This window comes from Periplaneta americana, chromosome 16 (genome assembly GCF_040183065.1).
Source record: "Periplaneta americana isolate PAMFEO1 chromosome 16, P.americana_PAMFEO1_priV1, whole genome shotgun sequence".
NCBI lineage: Eukaryota > Metazoa > Arthropoda > Insecta > Blattodea > Blattidae > Periplaneta > Periplaneta americana.
Window position 1 is genome coordinate 39,590,268 of NC_091132.1, and position 6,924 is coordinate 39,597,191.

The window sequence follows — 6,924 nt, forward strand, 5'->3', positions numbered from 1 at the left end:
TGTGTTTTATATCCCTACTTTCCTTTTCTTCATTAGAAACTACAATGCGTGCACGTCTCTACACATATAATTTACAACATTTCCGAACAATTTTCTTTCCTTCAAATATTTCCCTACACAATCCTTAACTTATAAAATCCATCTCCATAAATAAATCTCTTACAAATTCAACCATTTCCACTTCCAAAATCAGCGGAACTACCTCGTCGCTGGTTTCTCACAAATTTTAAAAATATCTTTATCTCGTCACTAATCTAATTCATCAAACCCTACTACCTAACCTTGCTACTGACAATGGGATCCCGTGACGTAACTACAATGTGTAACTCAAACCTCAATGAATTACACGTTATAAAATTATATCTGAAATTCAATAATTATGAAAGATCCGTTATAAAACATCCCTCAATACATTACAAACCATATGACAAATTACAAATAACGCAATTATCACTACTAATGCAATACCACAACAGTATTATGAACATTACAAATGCTAATTTGCTAGGAGACGTCGTTGCATATAGACCAATTTTACACTATACCTAACCTTAGTGTATACAACGTATACTAAAACACTAACCTAAACTAACGTAACTGTCACAGATTAAGGAAACGGTTAGGTGAGGTTAGTTTAGGGTTTTAGTATATCTTGCAAAAACAAATTTTACGTTTAGTGTAAAAATGGTCTATATGCAACGACGTCTCCTAGCAAATTACCTTACAAATTGATTCAATGGACATAAAATATCAAAGAAGGGATTGATGTATTGACTGATTGATTGATTGATTGATTGATTGATTGATTGATTGATTGATTGATTGATTGATTGATTGATTGATTGATTGATTGATTGATTGATTGATTGATTGATTGATTGATTGATTGATTGATTGATTGATTGATTGATTGATTGATTGATTGATTGATTGATTGATTGATTGATTGATCGATCGATTGATTGACTGATTGACTGATTGATTGATTGACTGATTAACTGATTAATTGGTTGATTGATAGACTGACTGATTGATTGATTGACTGATTGATTAATTGATTGATTGAGTGGTTGGTTGGTTGGTTGATTGATTGATTGATTGATTGATTGATTGATTGATTGATTGATTGATTGATTGATTGATTGATTGATTGATTGATTGATTGATTGATTGATTGACTTATTGATTGATTGGTGTGAAGTTATAATCAACGTAATAAAAAATAATATCAAATCAAAAAATTGTTCCGTATCATCTAGTATAACTAGAGAATGGACCCAAAGTTCCGCCCCCCCCCCCACGATAATACCTCAAACATACGCACTATTTATGTAATTCCGATCACAATGCAGGCATACATCCACTTTACACTGTGTGTCCTAAGTGCCCAAAGAGATAGTATATTCCCAGCATTCTCCTCACACAAAATAATGCGTCGCCAGGTTCGGTGTGAATTGCTGGTGTAATCTGTTGAAAAGCGCGTCGCACGGCGTCCTGAAATTCATCAATAGTGTTTATCGTTCCTATGCAACAATTCTCTTGAGGAAACCCCACAGTGCATTGCCACAGGTTTTCACTACGCTGGATTGGCCGTGAGTGACCCATCTTACCAGCTTCACTCGACTGGCCATCTTGCAGCCCTGACCTCACAACCTGTAACAATACACTGTAGAGTTTCACCAAGAGAATTGTTGCAAGGAACGGTACGACACCATTTCTGAATTGAAGGACACCATGCGACGCGCTTTCCAACATATTACACCAGCAATGCTGAGGCGAATGTCACACCAAACCTGGCGACGCATTATTCTGTGTGAGGAGAATGATTGGGGACATACTAACCTTTGGACACTTAGGACGCACAGTTAGTGTAAAGTGGATGTAGATCTGCATTATGACCAGAATTATAAATTGTCAGATGCGTTTCCAATTCACTGTGGGCTAAAGCAAGGAGATGCACTATCACTTTTACTTTTTAACTTTGCTCTAGAGGAAAGTCCAGGATAACAGAGAGGGTTTGGAATTGAACGGGTTACATCAGCTGCTTGTCTATGCGGATGACGTGAATATGTTAGGAGAAAACCCACAAAAGATTAGGAAAAGAGATAGGTTTGGAAGTAAATCTCGAAAAAAAAAGTATATGATTATGTCTCGTGACGAGAATTTTGTACGAAATGGAAATATACCAGTCGGAAATTTATTCTTTGAAGAGGTGGAAAAATTCAAATACCTGGGAGTAACAGTAACAAATATAAATGATACTCGGGAGGAAGTTAAGCACAGAATAAATATGGGAAATGCCTGTTATTATTCATTTGATAATCTTTTACCATCTAGTCAGCTGTCAAAAATCTGAAAGTTAGAATTTATAAAACAATTATATTACCGGTTGTTCTTTATGGTTGTGAAACTTGGACTCTTACTTTGAGAGAGGAACATAGGTTAAGGGTGTTTGAGAATAAGGTACTTAGGAAAATATTTGGGGCTAAGAGAGATGAAGTTACAGGAGAATGGAGAAAGTTACACAACGCAGAACTGCACGCATTGTATTCTTCACCTGACATAATTAGGAACATTAAATCCAGACGTTTGAGATGGGCAGGGCATGTAGCACCTATGGGCGAATCCAGAAATGCATATAGAGTGTTAGTTGGGAGGCCGGAGGGAAAAAGACCTTTGGGGAGGCCGAGACTTAGATGGGAAGATAATATTAAAATGGATTTGAGGGAGGTGGGATATGATGATAGAGACTGGATTAATCTTGCTCAGGATAGGGACCAATGCTGGGCTTATGTGAGGGCGGCAATGAACCTGCGGGTTCCTTAAAAGCCAGTATTTATAGGGGATAACGGGGATTCGTGCCCACCCTCTACAGTACGCGGTCACTCATAGGTCTGTTTAAGTAGTTAGGGATGTTGCGACACTGCATTTTAAGCGATATTTGGTATCGATAATGAATCTCACATTCAGTATCGGTACTCCCATAATATCGAAAGGATAGTATCGATTCTTGAAGTATAGATAGTTATATATACTCGAAGTATCGACTGATATCGCTAAAGTTCATTAAAAACTACACCGAAAATGAGACGAGGATATTAAATGAAAAGTGTATAGAAAAAGTTGTTGCAAACAAAAGTTGGAAGTTGCTCAGCGAGAGTTTGGAATCGATCACTAATGCTCCCAGAAGATCAGCTGTAGCCTTGTTTAGAATAAATACTGGCCACGACTGTCTTGCTCACCATCTGCACAAGCTAAAAATCATATGTTCTCCAACCTGCACTCTCTTTGATTCCCAAGATATCATGGACGGAGAACATCTTCATTCCTGTCCTGCTCTCTCATCGGAAAGTGACATTTTATTCAAATATTGGATGGTCCGACTGCTGATGGCTTCATCGTCACATACAGTGCATTAGACACCACCATTAAAAAGCATGTTACTTTTACTAAATAAAACAACATTCAACTATAGTCTAGAGTTCGCAAAAAAAAGTTGTAATATTAAAATGAAATATTTAAATACACATTTTCCGATAAACAAAGTGAATGAAAACGAATGACTCTCAATGTTGCAACAGAACTGACATCCTGGTATATACTTATTAATAATAATAGTTTTATTTTCCCTGGCAGAGTTAAGGGGTGCTATTCATAGACATTTCGCAGCACGCGCTACGAGCGTACTAAGCTAGCCCCGGCTATCCACTGGTTACTAGTACAGAATTCAAATCATATCCTATTTCTAACACTGGTTTATGAATACGAAAAACGCTGATCATCCACCGGAAGCCCGCGCTAAAAATGTCTATGAATACGGCCCAAGGCCATCAGACCTTATCTTCCACTCAACCAGGATCAAATCACATACAGAAAAATACATACCGGTATACAAATATTAACTTAAAAATAATAATAAACATAATTAAGTAAAAAAGAGAGATTGAATACATATACACAATCAGTATTAACTTTAAAATAACAATAATAAAAAATATATAATATAATAAAAAAGAGACTGAATACATAATCACAAACAGGAAAATACATTCTAGTATACAAGTATTAATTTAAAAAAAGAATTAATACCTATGAATCTAATTTATTATTTATTGATTTATTTATTTATTTATTTATTTATTTATTTATTTATTTATTTATTCTGGTGTAGTTAAGGCCATCAGGCCTTCTCTTCCACAACACCAGGAATACAAATACAATAATAGAAATAAACAGAAAAAAAAACACTAGGTATATACAAAGTAAGGCTACACAAGAAATAAAGAGAGAGAGAAAAAAAACACTATAAACAAAGTAAAGCCACACAAAAATATACACAGGTTGCAGTCACACAAACTTTAAATGAGTGATTAAGTATCATAATTAATTCTATCCTTACTAATTAACTAACATAAACAAGAAACTCACAACTAAAGGAATAGTAGAATTAGTATGATCAGCACAGCACGTGTTACATTGAGACAATGACAATTACCTAGATATTAGTGTTAATGGAAAAAATAAAGTAATGACTGTGTAAAACAATAATGATAATAATAATAATAATAATAATAATAATAATAATAATAATAATAATAACTTAATAATAATAATAAATAAAAATTATACCTAATAAAACTAATTCTGTGCATTCAAAATATTTCTAAACAACCTAATTTTAAACTACTGAGGACTAAGACTACCCTTGATTTCCAGCGGCAGCGAATTCCATGAGCGGGCCATGGCTATTGAGAAAGAACTTGAGTACAGAGATGTCTGATGACGTGGTATTGATAGCAACAGATTGTGCTGTGAACGTCTATTACGATTATGATGTGAAGCTAGGAGAGTAAACCGAGAGGCAAGGTAGTGGGTGTGGAATCATGTATAATTCGATATAGCAGGCAAAGAGAATGTACTAACGTCGATCTTGCAAGCGGAGCCAGGAGAGTCGTAGAAAATATTCCGATATATGATTATGTCGGCGGATATTGAAAATAAATCGGACGCACACATTATATACACGTTGAAGTTTTTGAGAAAGTTCAGCATTTAGGTCGCTATATAAAACATCACAATAGTCAATACTTATTCCCTATCCAATTTATTTTATTTGAATCATTCTTCTTGAGAAATACTTCCTAATAACTTACTATGGAAGGGGAAAGGAACTGAACTAGTGTCTCAAATGTAGTGGCCTTGTTGGTATCGCTAGTGAGGTTCAGACTGTCTTTGTTTTCTTCTTGAGAAATACTTCCTAATAACTTACTATGGAAGGGGAAAGGAACTGAACTAGTGTCTCATATGTAGTGGCCTTGTTGGTATCGCTAGTGAGGTTCAGACTGTCTTTGTTTTCTTCTTGAGAAATACTTCCTAATAACTTTCTATGGAAGGGGAAAGGAACTGAACTAGTGTCTCATATGTAGTGGCCTTGTTGGTATCGCTAGTGAGGTTCAGACTGTCTTTGTTTTCTTCTTGAGAAATACTTCCTAATAACTTACTATGGAAGAGGAAAGGAACTGAACTAGTGTCTCATATGTAGTGGCCTTGTTGGTACCGCTAGTGAGGTTCAGACTGTCTTTGTTTTCTTCTTGAGAAATACTTCCTAATAACTTTCTATGGAAGGGGAAAGGAACTGAACTAGTGTCTCATATGTAGTGGCCTTGTTGGTATCGCTAGTGAGGTTCAGACTGTCTTTGTTTTCTTCTTGAGAAATACTTCCTAATAACTTTCTATGGAAGGGGAAAGGAACTGAACTAGTGTCTCATATGTAGTGGCCTTGTTGGTATCGCTAGTGAGGTTCAGACTGTCTTTGTTTTCTTCTTGAGAAATACTTCCTAATAACTTTCTATGGAAGGGGAAAGGAACTGAACTAGTGTCTCATATGTAGTGGCCTTGTTGGTATCGCTAGTGAGGTTCAGACTGTCTTTGTTTTCTTCTTGAGAAATACTTCCTAATAACTTACTATGGAAGGGGAAAGGAACTGAATTAGTGTCTCATATGTAGTGGCCTTGTTGGTATCGCTAGTGAGGTTCAGACTGTCTTTGTTTTCTTCTTGAGAAATACTTCCTAATAACTTTCTATGGAAGAGGAAAGGAACTGAACTAGTGTCTCATATGTAGTGGCCTTGTTGGTATCGCTAGTGAGGTTCAGACTGTCTTTGTTTTCTTCTTGAGAAATACTTCCTAATAACTTTCTATGGAAGGGGAAAGGAACTGAACTAGTGTCTCATATGTAGTGGCCTTGTTGGTATCGCTAGTGAGGTTCAGACTGTCTTTGTTTTCTTCTTGAGAAATACTTCCTAATAACTTACTATGGAAGGGGAAAGGAACTAAATTAGTGTCTCATATGTAGTGGCCTTGTTGGTATCGATAGTGAGGTTCAGACTGTCTTTGTTTTCTTCTTGAGAAATACTTCCTAATAACTTTCTATGGAAGGGGAAAGGAACTGAACTAGTGTCTCATATATAGTGGCCTTGTTGGTATCGCTAGTGAGGTTCAGACTGTCTTTGTTTTCTTCTTGAGAAATACTTCCTAATAACTTTCTATGGAAGGGGAAAGGAACTGAACTAGTGTCTCATATGTAGTGGCCTTGTTGGTATCGCTAGTGAGGTTCAGACTGTCTTTGTTTTCTTCTTGAGAAATACTTCCTAATAACTTTCTATGGAAGGGGAAAGGAACTGAACTAGTGTCTCATATGTAGTGGCCTTGTTGGTATCGCTAGTGAGGTTCAGACTGTCTTTGTTTTCTTCTTGAGAAATACTTCCTAATAACTTTCTATGGAAGGGGAAAGGAACTGAACTAATTGTCTCATAAGTACTGGCCTTGTTAATATCGCTAGTGAGGTTCAGACTGTCTTTGGACAGTTAACTTAACAAAATACTAAAGCTACCTACAAATCCGAATTGTCTTGCCGCTTTCAATA